This window comes from Protopterus annectens, chromosome 1.part0, assembly GCF_019279795.1.
Source record: "Protopterus annectens isolate FY-2018-M chromosome 1.part0, PAN1.0, whole genome shotgun sequence".
In the NCBI taxonomy this organism is placed as follows: Eukaryota; Metazoa; Chordata; order Ceratodontiformes; family Protopteridae; genus Protopterus; species Protopterus annectens.
In genome coordinates this window covers 945,783,313-945,807,232 of record NC_056725.1, presented here as the reverse complement: position 1 = coordinate 945,807,232, position 23,920 = coordinate 945,783,313, and the positions used below count along the sequence as shown (strand labels likewise).

The following is a 23,920-nucleotide window of genomic DNA, read 5'->3' as shown; positions in this document are numbered from 1 at the left end:
AACAACTTAATTTATGCAATATGGGTTTTATGGAATGAAAGAATGAATACAATTTTGTTTTATGGGAAATGGATTTTGTCAGATATATTTCGAAAAATTAGATTATGGTCGTAGAAGAAGGCATGGGGGTCAATTATGGAAGAATAACAATGAGGATATTATAAGAAAAAATGATAAATAGAAAAAAATAGAATATGTGCATATATGTGCTAGCAAATATGTACATTTTGGAAATAAATAATGTTTTACATTGTATTAAATAAAGGACCCCTACTATTTTTGATAGGTGCCATGGGATTTCTTACCATACCTGTAACTGTACAGATATTCACAGAACGTCCAGATTTTTGCCTCATATTTTGGGTCAGCTTTCATAAAATTGTAGTTCTCTAGCAAATTAGTGGCAAATCATTAAAGAATGAAGTTAGAAAATAATGACAGATGTTTGAGTTTCAGAATTCATATCCTTCAGAAAATTCAAGCTAATGCAAAAGCTGTCATTCTATCAACTTTCTAAGTTTGTAACAGCAATATTTAAAAAATATCCCTATGTTTGGGCCTTTGTCCCAGTTTTTTATGGCTTTCTCCAGATTTCTTGCTCTATGAGGTTGATAGGTATGTCTCTTACATCAGCCTGAGCTACCACCAACCCAGTCAGATGGGGCCTCAGTTTAATGTGTCATCCAAAGGATGACACTCAGAAATGCAGTACCTCCCTAATGTGGCACTGAAATGTCCGTAATTGTTTGACCTGATGTGGGAATAGAACCCACAGCCTTTTGCACCAAAGGCAAAGTATGCACAAACTTCAGTTCTGAAATTTGTCTCATTCTGAAATTTTTCTTTTTTTTTAATTACACACAGATGCCTTACATTATTCTATGTATATTGCTACCATTTATATTTATTACATTTATATATATTGATTCTTTATATAAACTAGCATTGCTGAGAATAACAAACTAGCACTTTCCTTCTTTTCTATTAAGCAATTTCAACTTACTACTTATTGCTAATTCAAAAAACACTCAATGGAGATCTTGAGGTTAGTACTCTAGCTGACAATGATTGCATCCTGAGCTTGTTTAACAAAATCAAGATAAGTCCCCACATTTCAAACAAATACTCATATTTTTGGAGCCATTGGGGTGATTAAACAAAGGTAAGTTGCAAACTGTGCACACAATCAAATCTTTACAATAATAGTGTTCATTAGATTCTGAGTCATAAGCTGTATTTCATAATTCATAATAAGCACAGCAAATATTACATTTGTAATATTTTGTAAACGTCTATAGTATCTCAGTATCCCCTCAATGTACACACATACAGGTAGCAGCACTTTGATTGCCCATTTATGAGCTTTCATATACAGCTGAGGAGTTCTGCATGTGTTACTTGGTTGTGGAGACATTTACAGAAACATGAACATAATGACAGCAGAAATAGATAGCATATGAACCACATCGTCAAAACAGTGAGGAAATCCTTCTATGTGGCACACCTCATCACTAAGGGCTTTTCATCCAGAAAAAAGGAGGTCATTGTCCCACTGTACTCATCCCTCATTAGCAGCACTAAGCAGTGGTTACTTATCAGGGCAGCTGTGTTGACCATCATATAAGCCTTAAGGTGAAATCTTTCAAGAGCTTATATATAGCATGGTTTTGCAATTATTAATTCAAGTATGGTCAGGCTCTATTAGATACCTTCAGGTATGAGTAGGATGTAACTGCAGAAAATACCTAGGTAATATTACAGGGAAATGAAATGCAGGCTGCATTATGTTATAAGAATACTACTTAAAAATTCATCTTTGGTTTAAAACATTATATCCAGAGTGTATATTTGAAGTAAACTGGTGAAGAACTACCCATCACTATCCTGTCATTATTGGCAACTTCTCTTCAAAGGAGGCAAACTGAAGGCCGGAGTTTTCCTTTAATTGGTAATGATGCAATTGTATTAATTATAGGAAAACAAAAAAGCTATGACAGTGTTATAAAAATTCTGATAAAATTCATGAAAGGTTCCAAGAGTTCTATAAGATACTACAACACGTTGAACTCAAGGGTTCAACAGAACAATTCAAGAAATAAATAATTCCAGTAAAGCACAATATTTTGAGTTTAGGTATGAGCAAATGTATTGCAATTTAATATATATTGCACCGAAGGAGAAAATAGTGCTTAGTTATATGAATTGAAAATATTAGCTCCAAAATAACTATAATGTGTTTAACATTAAATGGATATAAAAAGATTACTATGAATGAAAAGTCACAGTCCAGTATTGATTAACAATGTCCTAAATATGGGCTAAATACCTTAAGTCAAATACAGGTAAAGTGTTTATATCAAATTTACTGAAATTATCACCACAAAGTATGAAAGTAATGAATGATATCCCTCAAAGCTCATTGCTGGGACCTCTCCTTTTTGGTACTTGCTCATCAGATCTTCAAGGAGATACAATGGCCTCTGGCTAATAAACTCTGCAGACAGCTGCAAAGATGGAGTTTTTGCTAAGTCACCAAATGACACCTAACCACACCAGAATGAGCTCTCTCTAATAAACTCTTGGTGAACTTAAATGGGCTCAAACTAAATGCTAAAACGTGTAGTGTCATCACTTTTGTAGACAAACCCTCCCCTTCATCCTGTCTACACAATGTATTTCTACAAAATGAAAATTTAGAAAGGAGCTTATCTGATTGGGTTACTAGCTCCTTCTCTTTTGACCATGTAACAATGGCTGTCTGGAAATTGAGAGAGAGAGAGAATGGACTAGACATAGACAAGGATGAGGTCTATTTGTGCTGTAGTTCAGCACAGGGAGGGCACCGAGATACTCCAAGAGGGCCTTTCCCAAATGAATAGCCAGTGTCATAACCATGGAATAAAACTAACTGCCAAATAAAGTAGGATAGCCAACTACAGCAAGCATGACATCCCTTCTAACTACCACATCAACAACACACTTCTGAAGACTGATTCAGTAGTTGGAGACCTCAGAATGTATCTGGACAACAATTTTTCCTTTGACCGCTATGGATCCACTATTGTAAGACAATCATTTTTCACTGTGCAGCTTATTAGAAAGGCTATGGTATCTAGGTCCCGGGATATGAAGATTCCACTGTATTTGGCACCTATTAGGATTGAGTATAATGCTCCTTTTAGTACGCACCTGTCTAAACACTTAACATGACTTGAACAGCACCATTCTTTCTCACCAAGGAAGTCAAGCTCTTAATCATAAAAACAACACTGACCATCTCAAGGCCTTGTCCCTCTTATCAGTATCATACAGGTTACTGAGGGGTGACCTCTGCCTCACATATGAGCATCAACAGACCCTATCCTCTCTGATCTACTGCACATCTGCAAGTCCAGTGGTGGAATAAACATTCACTCAGGAGACCTTAATCTCTTTTGTAACATAAATAGGACATGTTGGTGGGACAAATATGCATCACAGAGAATGCCGCTTCTTTGGAATCAACTCCCTCAAAAACACAAAGCAAAGTACTTCCTTACTCTATTTAAATTTAATCTGGATGAATGGAAGGGAAACCAAAAATTTACCCCTGGTTTAACATCATTGTCCCTTATGGATAGAGGTAACATGAAAGATCTACCCAGCTGGCTATGTTTCTAAATATCCATAGGGATCAGTAGCCTAGTAAATATATACAAATCTGTGAATCTACAAATGAAAACAGGACTCTTGATATTATCAACACTGACAAAGGTGTATTTCTCATGTTTTCATAGACATATATTTGAATTTGACTGGCGAGTCATTTCCTAAACATAAAGAAGAATAGTTCCAGAACCGCAAAGTGAAGACAATAGTTCGTAAAAAAGGTAAGTCCTTTATTAGTTGCCAAGTGGTAAAAATCCAAAGACAGTTGGTACAAAGCAGCAAAATCAGACCAAATGGTAAAAATCCAAAGTCAGTAGGTACAAAACAGCAAAATCAGACAAGCGCTTTCGCTTGGAAAATGCCAAGCTTTTTCAAGTCAAAAACAGTTGCCTGCAGTGAGGCAACTGTTTAAATGAGGATGTTAATTAGTCACATGTTTGGTTAGAGCTGAGTTGCATTAAGAAACAATTGAGACTGTTTTGAGCAAATGAACAGCCAAATAATAAAATGAAACATTAAAATGTGCATAGGTTAAATTGACATTGCATTGTTTATACATGACTGGTAAACCAAGTGAGTGTTATGATGAAATTAAAACTTTGCTTGTCCAAAAGGTTTGGATAGAAATACAAATACAAATACAAGTGGAAGTTTAAAGAGCTGTGTGTGATCCAAGTGAGTTTGAAGTCAGCAGTCCTGTGTAATATGAGAATCAATGTAGTGCTGTTATGTTAGCCTTAAAAATAGATGTTATGATGCATATGAATTTGCACTACTTGGTGACTTGGGGCAAGTGTGTTCAATGGGCAAAGAAACAGTGTTGAAAAATAGTGAAAATAGGATGAGACATGCTATAATCTAGCCCTTCTGAGCTTCAGAACCGAGCCTATACTAAGTGTGCCATTTAACCTCGAGGGCCTGCCTGCATCTAGCTTGTGTTGCCAGACAAGCTCCCTGTATTCCAAGGTCGATTCCCAGTCCCTCCTCTAATGTTAGGGTTCACTTGTTCAAGGATCATGAAAGACAACTTGTAATTGGGACATGTAAGTGAGTGTTTGAAAAGCGTTGCTTTCCTTTTTCTTTTCAATGTCGTAAGTGTGTTCGTATAGCCTTTTCCTGAATTCCCTCTCTGTTTTGCCCACATAAAGGCACCACAGGTGGTGCAGAGCCCGATATAAACAACCCCTTTTGTTCCACATGAAAAGTGACAGGGGATCTGATACAGGTGTGTCTGGATGCAAGGTAGATGTGGGATTTGTTTGCAATGAGAGGACATTGCTTGCAGGCACCACATTTGAAGGTGCCCTTGTTGTTGTGAGAGTTGTGAGTAGTTGCAATGGGTTTTCTCTCGAAGATGTCTTTGAGGTTTTGCCCCTCTTCCTCACAAAATTAGGTTTGTCCGAATGATACTCCTGAAGTCGTCATTGCCAGCCAGTACAAACCAGTATTTGGATACAATAGTTTCAATTTGTTCAGAGTTGTCGGAGAAAGTGTAAATGAAATTGCCGTCCATTTCTTTGCTCTGTTGTAACATGAGGTTGGGGATCTGCACTTGCGTGCGTCAAGCAGTGGGGGTATAAGGAGTCCCTTTTGGCAAAGATTTCATCTTTTAGTGAGTTGAGCAAGTTCTCAGGATAGCCTCTTTGGGTGAACATGTCATGTAGATTGTGAGTCTCTTCTAGAAAATCGGAGAGTTTACTGCACATTCTGGATGCTCTTATAAGTTGGCCCTTGACTATGCCCTTCTTTGATGAAAAGGGTGTTGACTCTCATAGTGTAATACACAGTTCGAAAAAGTGGGTTTCCTGTAAACCTTGGAGTGTAGTTCCAAGGATTGGGCATCCCTATAAATGGTAGCGTCAAGATAGTGCAGATGTTCATGACTGATGTTGTGTGTGAAAGTCAGAAACTCTGTGGTACTGTTGATGTATTCCAAAAAACTCGACAGTTGGAGTTCAGTACCTTTCCAAATGAGGCAGATGTCGTCAAGGTATCTGCAATAGAAGGTGACAAACTGTGCCCAAGTAGTGCCAAAAATGTAGTCCTGTTTCCATCTGTGCAAAACCACATTGGCATAGTTGGTGGCACAGGAGGCCCCCATTGCTACTCCTTTTTCCTGTTTGAAAAGTTCCCCATTAAAACAAATGTAGTTGTTGTTTAAGACTGTGCTCATCATGTCAATAATTAGATTGATGAAGTTGTTACCCAAATTCGTTTCTTTGGTGAAAAGTCACTAAACCAGTCTAGTCCTGTAGAGTGGGGAATACTGGAAAAAAGGTCTTTGATGTCAATGGTGACCAGAAAGGAGGAGGGGGGGCAGTTGGACACAGGGAAAAGTTTCAGAAATTCCCATGAATCTTTGCACACGTGTGTGAGGGCATGGGTGTGTTGTTTTGTGATGTGGTCAATGAACTTGGCAATAGGCTCAGTCACACCCCCCGCACCCGAGACAATGGGTCTGAAGGTCAACGGACTGGTGCCCTTGTGGGTCTTTGGGATTCCGAAGATAACTGGTACAATTGGTTTGTTGACAAGTAGAAAATTGTAGAGTTTTTCATTAATGGATCCCTGTAGCAAACTGTCATACAAAGAGGATTTAATTTTTGCAAGTGCGATGTTGTATTCATTTCGGGACGTGAGGCAGTATTGGGTGTCATCATGCAGTATATGGTGCATGCTAGCCTCATAAGCAGACTCGCACATGAGAACCACACCACCACCTTTATCAGGTTTCATGATTCTAATATGCTCTTCAAACAACTTGTTAATGTATTCAAAGTCTTCGCTGTTCAGCTTTGCTGAGTGTGGTCTGCGGCCGTTGTCGTCCATGTTACCCAAGTCCTGTTCCATTAATTCCTCGTATAGCTTAAGAAGTCGGTGGGTGGGGGATTGAAGGTACTCTTCCTACACAGTCCTGTGGGTTGCCAAGTTTGTCCTTTGAAAAATGTTTGAGGTTGAGTCCTCTGGTGAATAACTTGAGATCAACTAGTAACTGAGCCAAATTTGCTCTGTTAGTGGGGACGAAATGGAGTCCTTTGGTAAAGAGATTAAAGGCTGTGTCATTAACCACCATGTCTGTGTAATTAAAAATAGTAAAATCATTCTTGGTATAAATAGTGCAATTAGCATGCTTGGTTATAGTGGTATTGGAGCAAGGCTGGATAGAGTGGTCTGCAGGTTCAGTACAGGGGGAGGTGTCTTTAGGGGGATTTGCCACATCTTGGGTGTGGGTGCCTAGAGTTATTTGTTGGTCCACCTCCATCCAGTCCTCTGTGGTTTTGTCCCCAGGCCCCGGACCTCCCGGGTGCATGGGAAAATCCTGCTCACGTTGTCTCTTGTCTTTTCAGCCAAACGCCACTTCTCCGTGGGACGTGGTGTGTGTCTGGCTGAAAAACTTCATCCCCGCCATTACCAGGAATGCTAGTTGATCTAATGGTTTTGGAAAATTTATTGTGACAGGGGTAAGCTATATCATTCCTATATTCATCTAAGTCTCTATCGAGCTTTCTAATTTTCCGATTCATGACCTTATTACAAAAGAATCTACATCATCGAACACCTTGTCATATTCATGTTTGACCATGGAGAAATGATTGTCAGAAATAACCAATTGGTGCAAAGCATTCAACTCAGTGTTTAAAATATTGGCTTTACTCTCGTATTCTGAGATCATTAACTTCATTATTTCGATCCCTGCCTTATCAAATATGTCACACATCTGTCTATATTGTAGAGTGCCATGCTTAACATAATTAGAAATTTGAAAACCGTAGTCCCTTTGGGATACGTTTAACATTGATACATTCATATAAATAGTCTATTTCCATTTGGTTGCTTCTCAGGCTATACAGTTTGTTTTTAAAATCATCAAAGTCACCTTCAATAGAGGTGGAGTTAATTGAGCGAACAGTACCTTTCTGGAAAATAAAGGGTTTGTTAGCCCAGTCAGCAAAATTGAAATCCTTTGGTTTGTCCTTCCCTCATTTGGTTCTAGTGAGGTTGGAGGACCTGGTACTGGGAGCGTTGTTGTGAGCGTCCGTATCAGCATTAGTTGTAATGTCCGGAAATGTTTTTTTGCTGTGTAGATCTAGTGTGTACATTTTGTTAGCAAGAGTACCAGCTGAAGGTGCAGAGTTGTTAGAAACATTGTCGGCGTTGTGCATGCAGCAGCCCTTTCAGCTCAGCTAGCATGCTAAGAACCTCATTGAACTCCGTGCGTGAAACCGGAAGTGAATTGTCAGCATCTTGAAGCAAGAGCGGTGTAGCCGCAGGATCGAACGTCTCCACAGCAGCGGTCATGGTACAAAGCACCGTTGAAGAAAAATAAGAGCAAAACTGATAACACCAAGAAGAATAGTTCCAGAACCGCAAAGTGAAGACAATAGTTCGTAAAAAAGGTAAGTCCTTTATTAGTTGCCAAGTGGTAAAAATCCAAAGACAGTTGGTACAAAGCAGCAAAATCGGACCAAATGGTAAAAATCCAAAGTCAGTAGGTACAAAACAGCAAAATCAGACAAGCGCTTTCACTTGGAAAATGCCAAGCTTTTTCAAGTCAAAAACAGTTGCCTGCAGTGAGGCAACTGTTTAAATGAGGATGTTAATTAGTCACATGTTTGGTTAGAGCTGAGTTGCATTAAGAAACAATTGAGACTGTTTTGAGCAAATGAACAGCCAAATAATAAAATGAAACATTAAAATGTGCATAGGTTAAATTGACATTGCATTGTTTATACATGACTGGTAAACCAAGTGAGTGTTATGATGAAATTAAAAACTTTGCTTGTCCAAAAGGTTTGGATAGAAATACAAATACAAATACAAGTGGAAGTTTAAAAAAACTGTGTGTGATCCAAGTGAGTTTGAAGTCAGCAGTCCTGTGTAATATGAGAATCAATGTAGTGCTGTTATGTTAGCCTTAAAATAGATGTTATAATGCATATGAATTTGCACTACTTGGTGACTTGGGGCAAGTGTGTTCAATGGGCAAAGAAACAGTGTTGAAAAATAGTGAAAATAGGATGAGACATGCTATAATCTAGCCCTTCTGAGCTTCAGAACCGAGCCTATACTAAGTGTGCCATTTAACCCGGGGCCTGCCTGCATCTAGCTTGAGTTGCCAGACAAGCTCCCTGTATTCCAAGGTCGATTCCCAGTCCCTCCTCTAATGTTAGGGTTCACTTGTTCAAGGATCATGAAAGACAACTTGTAATTGGGACATGTAAGTGAGTGTTTGAAAAGCGTTGCTTTCCTTTTCTTTTCAATGTCGTAAGTGTGTTCGTATAGCCTTTTCCTGAATTCCCTCTCTGTTTTGCCCACATAAAAGGCACCACAGGTGGTGCAGAGCCCGATATAAACAACCCCTTTTCTTCCACATGAAAAGTGACAGGGGATCTGATACAGGTGTGTCTGGATGCAAGGTAGATGTGGGATTTGTTTGCAATGAGAGGACATTGCTTGCAGGCACCACATTTGAAGGTGCCCTTGTTGTTGTGAGAGTTGTGAGTAGTTGCAATGGGTTTCTCTCGAAGATGTCTTTGAGGTTTTGCCCCTCTTCCTCACAAAATTAGGTTTGTCCGAATGATACTCCTGAAGTCGTCATTGCCAGCCAGTACAAACCAGTATTTGGATACAATAGTTTCAATTTGTTCAGAGTTGTCGGAGAAAGTGTAAAATGAAATTGCCGTCCATTTCTTTGCTCTGTTGTAACATGAGGTTGGGGATCTGCACTTGCGTGCCCAAGCAGTGGGGGTATAAGGAGTCCCTTTTGGCAAAGATTTCATCTTTTAGTGAGTTGAGCAAGTTCTCAGGATAGCCTCTTTGGGTGAACATGTCATGTAGATTGTGAGTCTCTTCTAGAAAATCGGAGAGTTTACTGCACATTCTGGATGCTCTTATAAGTTGGCCCTTGACTATGCCCTTCTTTGATGAAAAGGGTGTTGACTCTCATAGTGTAATAGACAGTTCGAAAAGTGGGTTTCCTGTAAACCTTGGAGTGTAGTTCCAAGGATTGGGCATCCCTATAAATGGTAGCGTCAAGATAGTGCAGATGTTCATGACTGATGTTGTGTGTGAAAGTCAGAAACTCTGTGGTACTGTTGATGTATTCCAAAAACTCGACAGTTGGAGTTCAGTACCTTTCCAAATGAGGCAGATGTCGTCAAGGTATCTGCAATAGAAGGTGACAAACTGTGCCCAAGTAGTGCCAAAATGTAGTCCTGTTCCCATCTGTGCAAAACCACATTGGCATAGTTGGTGGCACAGGAGGCCCCATTGCTACTCCTTTTCCTGTTTGAAAAGTTCCCCATTAAAACAAATGTAGTTGTTGTTTAAGACTGTGCTCATCATGTCAATAATTAGATTGATGAAGTTGTTACCCAAATTCGTTTCTTTGGTGAAAAAGTCACTAAACCAGTCTAGTCCTGTAGAGTGGGGAATACTGGAAAAAAGGTCTTTGATGTCAATGGTGACCAGAAAGGAGGAGGGGGGGCAGTTGGACACAGGGAAAAGTTTCAGAAATTCCCATGAATCTTTGCACACGTGTGTGAGGGCATGGGTGTGTTGTTTTGTGATGTGGTCAATGAACTTGGCAATAGGCTCAGTCACACCCCCCGCACCCGAGACAATGGGTCTGAAGGTCAACGGACTGGTGCCCTTGTGGGTCTTTGGGATTCCGAAGATGACTGGTACAATTGGTTTGTTGACAAGTAGAAAATTGTAGAGTTTTTCATTAATGGATCCCTGTAGCAAACTGTCATACAAAGAGGATTTAATTTTTGCAAGTGCGATGTTGTATTCATTTCGGGACGTGAGGCAGTATTGGGTGTCATCATGCAGTACATGGTGCATGCTAGCCTCATAAGCAGACTCGTACATGAGAACCACACCACCACCTTTATCAGGTTTCATGATTCTAATATGCTCTTCAAACAACTTGTTAATGTATTCAAAGTCTTCGGTGTTCAGGTTTGTTGAGTGTGGTCTGGGGGGGTTGTCGTACATGTTACGCAAGTCCTGTTCAATTAATTCCTCGTATAGCTTAAGAAGTGGGTGGGTGGGGGGATTGAAGGTACTCTTCCTACACAGTCCTGTGGGTTGCCAAGTTTGTCCTTTGAAAAAATGTTTGAGGTTGAGTCCTCTGGTGAATAACTTGAGATCAACTAGTAACTGAGCCAAATTTGCTCTGTTAGTGGGGACGAAATGGAGTCCTTTGGTAAAGAGATTAAAGGCTGTGTCATTAACCACCATGTCTGTGTAATTAAAAATAGTAAAATCATTCTTGGTATAAATAGTGCAATTAGCATGCTTGGTTATAGTGGTATTGGAGCAAGGCAGGATAGAGTGGTCTGCAGGTTCAGTACAGGGGGAGGTGTCTTTAGGGGGATTTGCCACATCTTGGGTGTGAAAACAGGACTCTTGATATTATCAACACTGACAAAGGTGTATTTCTCATGTTTTCATAGACATATATTTGAATTTGACTGGCGAGTCATTTCCTAAACATAATAAATAAATGCAAATAAAATGAGTGGTGTTATTCCTGATGGACTCGGTGTCAATCTGACTGTTCTGGTTTTAGTTCTTCACTTTTTACTGTGCCATTAGGACTACCTGACTGCCACTAATATATATATATATATATATATATATATATATATATATATATATATATATATATATATATATATATATGTATATGTGTGTGTATGTATATGTATGTCTATCTATACAGCTATATCTATTTGTACAACTACCAAACTGCCAATAATATATGTGTGTGAGCATAGCAACAATAAACCCATATATGTGGAGGCCCTTAACAATAACCTTCCCAAGCAATGAGGCCCTCTGAAGCTGAAATGCAAACAAACACCAATCACAACCAAAGTGTCACATAGCTCACAACACCAGTGTGCCACCCAGCAACAGCCCCTAAGGCAAGACAATGTACCAAACACTTTAGTCATAGGTGACTCTATAGTCAGGCACACTGATGTCCCACTCACCAGGCTGAACAAGGAGAAAAATTACAGTCAGCTGTCTGTCAGGTGGCAAGATCTGCCACATAAGGCATGCACTCAAGTCCCTCCACAACAAGTACAAATATGACTCTGACATTGTCCATGTTGGAGTGAATGACTTGAGACGTACCTCCCTAGACTACAAGAAAAGAGACATGGAAGAGCTCTCAGATCATGTGGCCCAGGCAGGTATGACCCCGGCCATGAGTAGCATCCTGCCTTCACCCAGAATGATACCACAGTATAAGGACAAAAAGACTGACTTCAACAATTGGCTAAGCTTCTGGTGTCATTCAAAGGAGATCCAGTATCTGTCTGCCTGGGACGACATTATCGACAGACCACGATGCTTTGCCAGAGATGGTCTGCACCTGTCACCCCTGGGATTCAGGTTACTGGCTAAGGCTCTTGCCACCGCTATAGTGCCTTTTTTAGGCAAAGTTCAAAGGACAAAAACACTACCGTAACAGGTACAAGCATGCAAAATCTGAAGGTAATGCTACTCAATGCTAGAAGTCTAAACCTCAAAATGCACTCTCTCAAGGCACTCCTAAAAATGGAGAACATCGATATCTGTGCAGTAATTGAGACCTGGTTCAAGGGTCCAGAGATCACCCCTGCAATACCAGGCTACAACTCTTACCACACTTTTCGGCCACCAAACCAGGACCAAAACACTAAAGGTGGAGGAGTGTCCATATTCACCAAGGATACTCACAACACCAGAGTAGTTGCCCAACACAATGCATCTGAAATTCTCCAGGTGCAACTAACACTAGGTAAGACTGCAATCCAAATTGTAGTTTGCTACAGATCCCCCACCATGCCCCAAGTTTCTCACTACACCTTTTTAAACATATTGGAAAATATTAACATACAACCAAACACCCTAATACTGGGTGATTTTAACTACCCTGCCATTAACTGTGAAAACTCCTCATGTACCAACACCTTTGCCCAACAGTTCTTGGAATTCATAAATTCCAATGCCCTGGATCAACAAATCCTTAGTCTCACCAGGGGCACCAATATCCTAGACCTGGTCATTACCAACAAGGGAAATTGATGCTCCACACCTATGGTCACCCCCTCGTTGGTCAGGTCTGACCATAAGCTAATCGCCCTTGATATCCACCTCCCACCTCCACCCCCTAGTAAGGAAACCTCTGTAAAAAACTTCTCCAACGCCAACTTTATGCTACTCAAGTCAGAAGTGACAAACTTCATGACACCCATACAGACGGGAACTGAAAGTTCGACTGCTGAATCCTACACTAAGGCACTGTATGAGCACATCCACTCGTGTATGAATTGTGCCATCCCCAATAGAACCAAGATGCTCTCCTCCAAAAAAAGGAAGCCAATCTGGTGGACCCTTGCCATAAACAATCTTTACAACAAAAGGAAGAAACTGTTGCAGAAAAGAGGAAATTCCCAGGATGCAAAAAACTCCCTTATTAGCCTCAGTAAGAAGCTGAGATCTCTGATAAAATCATCCAAAGCTAGTTACGAAAATAAAATTGCCAAAGATTCCAAAGACAACCACAAGGCATTCTATAGCTATGTCAACAATCTAAATGGCAATGCTCAAATCTGCTTTGAGCTGCAACAAAATGGCATTAAATATACTGATCCCAAGGATATTGCCAATATCTTGGCAGATCGATTCAGTGCAAACTTCAGCCCCCTTTCACCCCCTAAAGGGCCCAACTCAATACCAAAAGATTTCCAAATTCAGGTAATAATGGCCACACAGGTAAAAAATGCAGTCTCCAAAGCTAAGAATGCAGCATCCATGGGACCAGACGACATCCCAGGTGGTGTACTACATGAACTACAAAATGAACTGGCACCTCACCTAAGTGTCATGTTTAATCATTCCCTCACCTCAGGCTTCGTGCCCACTGAGTGGTGCACATCTACAGTTATCCCACTCCACTAGGGGAGATCCACCCTGGATCCTGGGAACTACCACCCCATAAGTCTGACGAGCCTAATCTGCAAAGCCATGGAACATATTACCATGGAACTTATAAACAAAGACATTGGCAACCTTTAAACACTGGACCCCATGCAGTTTAGGTTTGTGAAGGGCCAATCTTGTTTCCTGAACCTGATTGACTTCTTCAAATAAATCTCCAAGCTGTGGATAAGAGTAAGGTGGTCCTCACAGCCTATCTGGACCTTGTCAAAGCCTTCAACACCATCCCCCACTCTGGAATCATAGATAAACTTACTAAGCTGGGCATTAATCCCTATGTCACTCAATGGGTTGCCAACTGGCTTACTGACAGAACCCACACTGTAAAAGTAGCCAACTCCAAATCCAGCTCCAGACAACTGACAAGTGGAGTACCTCAGGGTTCAGTCCTGGGACCACTGTTGTTTGGCATCTACTTCTCTAAAGTACATGTCAACACTAAGGGACTCGAGCTAACAAAGTTTGCAGATGACTGCAAACTGGGAGCCATTATTGAATCCCCAAATGATGTGGATATTCTACAAAAGGGCCTTACAGAAACAGATGCTTGGTGCCACAGCCATGGGCTCAAGCTCAGTGCCAAGAAAAGTATAGTTATCCCCTATGGGAAAAAACATGTATCCATGAATTACCACATAGGTGGCAGTACACTAAATACCAAAAATGTGATAAGAGACTTAGGGACACAGGTGGACAGTGGTCTCACTTTCCATAACCACATCGCCACAACAGTGAGGAAATCCTTCTATGTGGCACACCTCATCACTAAGGGCTTTTCATCCAGTAAAAAGGAGGTCATTGTCTTACTGTACTCATCCCTCATTAGACGCATTATAGAATACAACACCCCATTTGGTATGTACCTCTCAAGACATCTGCAACAACTGGAAAGGCCACAGAAATACCTCACTAAAAGAATCACAGGCCTAAAGCAGATGCCCTAAGCTGACCATCTAAAAAACTCCACCTATACCCTGCCGCATATTGTCTACTCAGAGGCGATCTCTGCTTAACATACAAGGCCGTGTCAAACCCAGAGCTGTTGGACATGCTACACTTAAAGAAATCCCATTCCCTCAGAGACACATGCTCTAGGGATCTAAACCTTTTCATCACAATGAACAAAACATGCTGGAGGGATAGGTTCCTGACCCAGAGACTCCCCAGACGCTGGAATAGACTACCCATACATGTCAAGCACAGCGTCTCTTTGGCTCTCTTCAAAAGGAACCTTGATGATTGGATGGGAGATAGGAAATTCACCCGAGGGATCACATCAGTCACCCTACTAGACAGGGGTCCAGGGAAGTAAATACTGTGAGAAGAAATAGCCAGGGAATTGTTATGGCTAGGCTTGTATAGGCCCTAGGGCCAATAGCCTAGTACCAACCTATGAACCTATGCTGATATATAACTCTCAGGAGCTTGAGCAGAGCTCTATACAAAGACAATTAGAGCACAAAAAAGCTTCAGAGCATTATTGCCCAGGAAGGAGGAGACAGTCCTAACCGAACAGTGCTAGGAAACAAACTCAACAATAACCTATGTACAAAAGGGTGAAGTAGCCACACTAACAACACAAAAAAAAAACAAAAAACAAAGAAAGAGGGAGGCTGGATGGAGGGGAGGCTACTGCAACACTGATCTATTAGAACATCCACTGTTATGGCAAGTTTACCTACACGACTGCAGTGTGTTCATGCAAAGATCACTGTTACTGTATCCTAAGCAAAATGGCTAGATTGCCATAGCTTAGAAAACTAGCATAGGGAAGACATCAGTAAACTGCTGCTGCAGGAAACCTTGGAAAATGGTCCTAGCAAAGCCTTTTCTGGATTTGGGAAAATAATCCTATTTTTAGTGCTTTGTAAACGTGTGCACAGAGAGCTATGTTGCTCCTACAGAACACTTTGAGTCTACCCCTTTTTAAAATGCCAAAGCCTTAGTGGAATATATCCTAACACTGCATGGAACTGGCATCATGATGAGAGTAACAAAAAGCAGTAGCATGAGAAAGCTGCATAAGATAAAAACATTAGCTTCTCTAAAGGCTCAAGTATCTGAGTTTCCTATGGACTTCCAGAATGCAAAGACTTTCTTCTTTCTTACCCTTGGGTTCAGGAAAGAAGGCAAGGAAATGAACAGTTAAGCTTAAACTTTGGGACCACTTTAGGCATAAAGGAAAGATTATATCTCAAAGAAACCAGTCCTTCTGAAAAAAAAATAGGTAGGGCTTTCTCACCATAAATTCTTGTAACTCAGATAGCCTTTAGCAAATGTTAGAGAAATGCAGAAAACAATCTTCTATGTTAAGGACCTCAATTAATCTTCATGATCTAGTTCATATGGAGACAAAGTAAGCTTTTCAAGTACAAAGTTAAGATCCCAAGGAGGAGCACTTGTTTCTGAGATGGACAGATATGCAACACCCTTTTCAAAAACTGTACAGCTTCAGCATGGTTAATCAAAGAGCTGACAAATACCTTCTGATAGTGGATAAGGAAATGCAGTGGACAGTAACTCTCACAAATAACCAGGAACCAGACACAACCAGACCCAAAGAGGATCCTGGCTCTTGGACTGGCACCGTCTAGAAAATCTTTTCCACTTGCACATACATGATTCCCTAGTAGCAGTCTTTTTTACCTCCTTTAGTACCGGCTGCATTACCTCAGAAACAAATGCGTAATGGGTATAAAATGCTATCATCCAGGGAGTTAGCAGAACATCTTTCATGATGGGGTGTATCAAACAACCCCTATGTGTGTGTAAATCCATTCTCTGGGGAAGTTTGTAGTAATTGCCCGTGGTCAGATTGAAAAGATGTGAGAAAGTACTGTTGTGAAAGTAAACCTGCTATAACAGTAGATGTACGAAAGATAACTGCTGCAGCAGCCTAAGCTTCATGGGTTATGTCCTGAATAGAACATAACAGCTGGCCAGCTTCCAAAGTTTCAGGACACCTTCCACATGCCCAAACCAGACAGGTTTGTGTACCAAGCACTTCACAGCTTTCACGCCAACTAAGAGAGGGAGGCTGGTACATGAGAGGACATTACTAGGAACATCAAAAACAAATGTCTCCACTCTGGCATAGTAAATACACCAAACAACAAAGGGAGTGGAGAGGGGAGTGGCTACTGCAGCAGTGTTCATTTAAACATCTACTGTCATGGTAAATTTACTTACACAACTGTACAATGTTCTTCATAATGACCACTGCATTAGTGATATGGGTAGGTTACCACAGTTTAGAACAACTGGGAGGGAAAGGAGAAGGGGTCAGGAGACCATGGAGAATGTTCCTAGCAAAGCCTGACCTAGACCTGAGGAATCTAGTTTGCAGTGCTTTGTAGTGCTCCAGTGGCTTAGAGGGATAAAGCCCTGACTACAGCCCACTTGACCTGGGGTCGATTAGCATGTCAAGCAACTGACAGAATGGCAAGATGTCTCCCATCAGTGATTTTGGATTTAGCACAGTTCCACAGAGTTAGGCAACCAGACACTGCTCTACTGTATTCATCTGTGCAATCCAAGGAATCTGTTGCATTCTGCTAACCATAAGTACAATTTTATACTGTATTTTGCACTTTTAAATTGTATTTTGCTATATTGCTGATTTTTTAAAACTGTTCTTACTGTTTTGTTGCACCTTTTGTCTGCTGTAGCATAGACTAGATTTACACCTGCTGAATCTGATTCTGTTTGTTAAAATGAGCACTAAACCAGGCTATCTTTTGCTGGAGAGGGACCCTGCATCCTTGTGGCAGAAGACTACATTTAGGACTCATCTGATTGAAGGTTGCTGGCACAGGGCTCCGTTTTGAGCTACTATGCAGTGGGGGTAACCATTGGTGGTTACAGAGGCAAAACTTTCGGAAGATAAATTTTCCCTTAGTAGCTGCCCGAGATCCAGCCAAGAAGTCCTTAAACTGCACTTAGCTGCTCAAAGATAACCTCAGCTGCATTTTTACCCCTTAAACAATCCCAAAAGCAACAAATCTACAATAGTCATATACCATTTAGAGAATCATCCACTAGTATAGACCCTTTATAGCGCACCCTATTAGATTAGACCCTGTCTAAAGCATCCAGTTATACCACACCCCTCTATTTTCTCTCCCCCACTGTGAAAACAGGATTTAACTTAACATTATGGATGGTCAGTTTCCCTCCATTTCTCCTACCAGCCTGACTGACATGGGTATCGTAGGCAGTGTACCAACTGCCTCATGTACACAACCGTCTACTCCTAAATCACCCAAGTATAACTTGTGAGATGCATCTACACTAAGAATCTGGAATCCTTTCTCTCTCATGCATAGAACAGTAACACTGAACAGGTTGTCAGTTCACATACTACACTTTGTACACAAACCATGCACTCAACACATAAGATATTATGTGGAGGTACTCACCAGAAACCTTCCTAAACACCACAGACCTTCCAAACACAAACAAGCTACACCTAATACAGCACCTACAGCACTCAATACGCATAAAAACACAAGCATCAATGTCTCACCAAATAAGCCCCTAAGACAAAGCACATCTAAACCAAATTTTTTTAGTCATAGGTGACTCCATTGTGAGATACACAGATGTCACACTCACCAGGCTGGACAAGGTGAAGATTATGGTCAACTGTCTATTTGGTGCCAGGATCTGTAAGACCATACATGCACTCAAGTCTCTCAACAAGTACTGTTATGACTCCTTCATAGTTCATATTGGTGTGAATGACTTGAGAAGTGCCTCACTGGACTAAATGAAGAGAGACATGATTGAGCTCTATGAATATGTGACCCAGGCAGTTAGGCCCCTAACCCTGAGTAGCATTTTACCCCCACCTAGGATGATACCACAATATAAACAAAAAATAATTGACTTCAACAACTGGCTTAGTTTCTGGTGTTATTCTAAGGGGATCCTGGGAGGATATGGTTGGTAGACCACACTGCTTTGCCAGAGATGGTCTTCATCTATCACATTTAGGCTTTCGGTTACTGGCTAAGGCACTTACCTGCTCCATAGTACCTTTTTTAAGCAAGGTCTCAAAAACAAACTTTCCAACATGAAAACATCACTCACAAATAAATTAAAGGTTATGCTGCTAAATGCTAGGAGTTTAAATCAGAAACTGCACTCTCTGGAAGCACTCCTCTCCCTGGAGGAAGTTGATGTCTGTGCAGTCACAGAAACGTGGTTCAGGGCCACAGAGAGTACCCTGGCCTTGCAAGGCTATAATGCCTTCTGCACTTTTAGACCACAAAATGAATGTGTAAGAACCAAAGGAGGAGGACTATCTATCTCCATCAAAGATAAATACACCTCTAGACTAGTTAGACAGGAAAACTTCATGTAGTTACTTCAAGTTCAACTAACTGTGTGTAAGAGCCCCCCTTCAAGTCATTGTTAGCTATAGGGCCCGTTCAATGAACCAAGATACTCACGTTATTTATTTGGACCTACTTGAGTCAATCAAATTACAACCAAACACTCTAGCCATGGCCAATTTTAACTATCCCTCCATTGACTGGGAAACATGCCCGCACAAAGGTTCCTGGACTTTGTTAACACTAATGCCCTGGAACAAATAGTATGCAACCCCAGAAGGAGGGGTGGCCGTTGCACAAGTATAGGACCCTTACTGGTTAAATCTGATCACAAATCAGTCACATTTGAAGGAGCTATAACACTTGAACCCCTCTTAGGTGAAATCAAGAAAAAAAATTCACCAAAGCCAATTATACCCTCCTAAGGGATGGCATAAAAAATTTCCAAGCTCCTGTTTCCACAGATGGCACTGACAACTATACTAAGGTATATACATACATACATATACAACTATATATACAACTATACTAAGGTATACACAAATGCCCTGTAAAACACTTGTACAAATGTACTGATGCAGCTGTAAGTGATCAAAACAAGCTCCTCAAGAAAAAACAGCATCCCTAGTGGACATCTAGCATTAATAAATTATACAACAAGAGGAAGAAGTTGCTGGCTAAGAATAAAAAAGAGAGGTCTCAGCACTGGAAGAGCACCCTCCTCCGCTTGAACAAACAAATAAGACAACTTGTAAAATCCTCTAAGGGCAACTTCAAAAAAAATGTAGCAACCAAAGCTAAAGATAACCACAAGGCATTCTTCAGCTATATCCATAACCTAAAAGGTAGGACCAGACATGTGCTGAACTAGCCGTGGATGGCATAACACACATTGATCCTGTGAAAATAGCTAATGTATAAGCTGACAGGTTTGGTGAAAATGTTACCCCCTGTCCCCTCCGAACTATTCCACAAATCATTCTCACTACATCTCCCCCAACTTGCATCTTCAAAGAGCAAGTCATTAATACTCTCTCAAAGGACAAAAACACAGCCTGTATGGGACTTGATGGCACCCCAGGTTGCATTTTAAATGGTCTTAAACATGAGTTAGCAACTCGATTAGGTACTCTCTTCAACCACAGTCTACGTAATGGTTTTGTCCCTGCTGAATGGAAAACAGCAACTGTCACCCCCCCCCCCTTCATAACGGGGGTACAGCAACAGACCCTGGGAACTACAGACCCATAAGCTTAACCAGCCTTATCTTTACGGCCATAGAATGAATCATCATGGACCTAGACAGTTCCAATACATATTTAGATATATTACCAATCCATGTAACCCTGTACGAATTGCAGAAGGAGTCATTACTGGGCACATTGCAGGTGCTGCAAAAAGCACTTTTGGTTGACATCAAAGATAGAAACAATACTAATTTCATGAACTGTAATCGTACTTTGACTTAGGAATGGGCTCCATTCCCTTCATAGTATTTAAAATCCAAAAGATTTGGAGAAATTAGAAAAAGGGACTGACCTTATAAATAAGGATATTGGTGATTTCCAAACCCTTGATTCAACACAGTTTGGCTTTGTCAAAGGCAATTCAAGCCTGTTAAACCTGGTGAACTTCTTCAAGGACATCATCAGAGCCATAGACCAAGGCAGATCTGTGCATACAGCCTACATTGACTTAGCCAAGGCGTTCAACACAATTCCACATTCAGGCATCACTGATAAATTCTCCCAGTTGAATATCAACCCTTATGTCATCAAGTGGGTTGCTAACTGGCTCACCGTCAGATCACACACAGTCACAGTTGGGGACTTTACCTCAACCAGCAGACCTGTCGCCAGTGGGGTTCCATAGGGGGTCAGTGATAGGCCCCCTATTGTTTGGAATATACTTCTCAGAAGTTCAGGCCAAAACATAGGAGCTGTGGCTGACTAGGTCTGCTGATGACTACAAATTAGTTGCAATCACCGAATCCCCAAACAATGTCAATATACTTCAAGAGGGACTTACACAAACTTATTGGTGCCAGACTCATGGACTCAAACTTAATGCAAAAAAATGCAATATCATCCCCTTCAGTAAAAACAGTATCCTTGCAGACTATCATATAAATAATAATATCCTTAGTAATAACTCGGTATAGAGAGACTTGGGAATGCAAGTTGAATGTAACCTAAACTTTGACCGCCATGTGCCTACTGTGGTAAGGGCAGCATTCTACATCACAAAGGCATTGTCTCAAGAGTGAAAGAGGTCAGAACACTTCTGTACTTGACCCTCATCAGGCCAATAACTGAGTACAATGCTCCCTTTGGTATGTAACCTACCAGGCACCTGCAGCAACTTGAGTTACCTCAGAGATTTCTAACCAAGAAAATTCAGGGTCTCCAGCAGGTCATACATTGACAGACTGAAATCACTGTCATTGAACTCAGTAGTGTACAGACTACTTAGAAGAGACTTGTGCCTGGTCTACAGAGCAATCTCAGATCCAAACCTAATGGAAATGCTGCACATCCGCAAGTCAAATGGGACAAGGGACACCAACTCCAGGGACCTTAACCTGGCCTGCAACATAAATAGGACCTGCTGGAGAAGCAGATATGTCTCTCAGAGGTTGCCACTACTCTGGAATAGGCTACCAGTTCACATCAAACAAAGCCCCTCTATGGCCATGTTTTAATGTAGCCTGGATGTCTGGATGGGAAACCATAAACTCTTGCCAGAGATTTCACCAATGACCCTCCTAGATATGGGCAGTGATTCCTAATTAAAATCTCGAGTTTAGGCAAGATCCTTTATATTGGGTTTCTCTAGTATTATATTGGGCACACATTGCTATGCATATAAAGAATTTTGGGTCAATAGCCCAGTAACCACCTATGAACCTATAAAAGTATATGCAGAGGACTAAGTTGCTGCTTCTAGAATACTTCTTGAGTCCAACCCTTTCCAAAGAGCCATAAATGAAGCCAAGAACCTGGTAGTGTGTGCCTTGATCCTGCCTGATATAGTTTTGTTGTGGTGGGAATAACAACATGTAATAGCCCAAGACAACCAATTGGAAATACTTTGCTTTGACAGAAGTTGTCCCTTCTTACCCTCACAAGAAATGAACAACTGACCAGAAATTCTGAAAGATTTTATTCTGTCAGTATAGTATCTGAGTTGTCTGTGGACATCTGACATATGAAGCATCCTTCTTTCTCATTTTGGAGATCAGGGCGTGGATAGTTTGGCTTAAAATAAACTTGGATACCACTTCAGGTATAACAGAATGATTAGTTCTCAAGGAAACCCTGTCTCTGTAGAACCTTGAGATAAGACTGACCCACCATATGAGCTTGAAACTCAGATACACTTCTTGCAGTGGTCAGAGCAGCCAGCAAAACTGTTTTCCAGGTTAAGAACCTAAAGTCAGTCAGATGAGAAGGTTCAAATAGAGCACGTGTTAGCTTCTCTAACACAAAATTAAGATCCTAAGGAGAAGTCACCAGTTTTCTTGGAGGTCTTATGCAATGCCCCTTTCAAAAACATTTAGATATGGGAATGGCTTATAAAAGGGGGATCCATGGCAAACATCCTGAAGTGGCCAACATATGAACCTTGATAGAAGAATAAGACAATCAACAAGTGAGTAACTGATACAATTATTGTAAAACCAGAAAAATACTAGCCATTAATGTATGTTGATTATGTTGTTAACACCAGCTAGAAAACCTTTTCCTGATGTTAACATATGATTTTCTAGTTGCAGGCCTTGTTGCCTCCATTAGTACCTGCTGCATGTTCTCAGTAAACAGGTGCCTAAAAGGTGTTTAAACCATATCATCCAAGCAGTTATTGAAGTTTTTTAGGGATGGGATGTATCAAACACAAATAATTAAAGAAAAAGAGGGCATTAAACAATGTAGCCCAGAACACACTAGTAATCTAAGAAAGTAGGCTCACAGTGAATCAAGAGTGCTCAATATCTCAGTTGTTTGGCTTCTGCTACATATCTACAATCAACTGCTTTACTAGCTCAGTTAAGTACAAACTTGCAGTGTTAAAGATTGTACTGCATTTCATTTTTCTGTATATTTAATTGTTTCATTGAATATTGTATCTGTGTCTCTCTGTAGTTATTTATTTTTCTATTTGTTTCATAGAATACTGTGGTCTCTCTCTGTCTCTGCAGTTAATTTCCCACCTGCTCTCCCTGTTCTTCTTCTGGTATTAATCTTGGTGGCTTTGGAATTGCCCACGCCTCCTGTAAATTTGTGTTTGAATACTCCTCCTGGGTCTATCTCATTTGCTCACTCAACTGAGTACAGTGAGATCATATTTTGACTTCAGACACTCCTACCAGTCTCATCTGTTCAGCTCTATCCCAGCTTTATTCCCGTCTAGTGTCACTAGCTCACTCTACCTAATACAGAGAGAACATTTGTGAGGGGCAAGCAACTTAGGTCCTTAATTTTGAATTATCTTCTGTTTCTCCTTTCTCCCTTTCCACTTTCCAAAAAAAATTTCTAAGCTTGTTTCCTGCCTTTCCTGTAACTGGTCTAGTCCAGATACAGATTTGCTGTATCCAGGACTGTTTGTAAGCTTCTGAGCCCCCCAAGCCTTTCTGTGTTGGAGTGAAGCCATCTAACTTATCAGTTGGAGTGGTAAGCACTAGGGAGCCTATCTACCACAAGAGTGGTTTCTGGCCCAGAAATTGTAGTTTACTAGCAGTTTGGGCAGTTTTTCCATCTCTTTCAACTTTATGGTTTAAAAGCCCACATTTGCATTTGTTTCCCACCTTTCCTGTAACTAGTCTACTCCAGATACAGATTTGCTGTATCCAGGACTGCTTATAAGCTTCTGAGCCTCCCAAGCCTTTCTGTGTTGGAGGGAAGCCTTCTAGCTTATCAGTGGGAGTGGTAAGCACTAGA

At 40.8% G+C, this 23,920-nt stretch overlaps 1 protein-coding gene across 13 annotated transcripts in view; it reads right to left on the bottom strand.

Annotated features, from left to right (window-relative positions):
• LAMA2 (laminin subunit alpha 2) overlaps positions 1-23,920 on the bottom strand; it is a 4,753,606-nt gene that overhangs the window by 4,396,181 nt on the left and 333,505 nt on the right. The window lies entirely within an intron of this gene.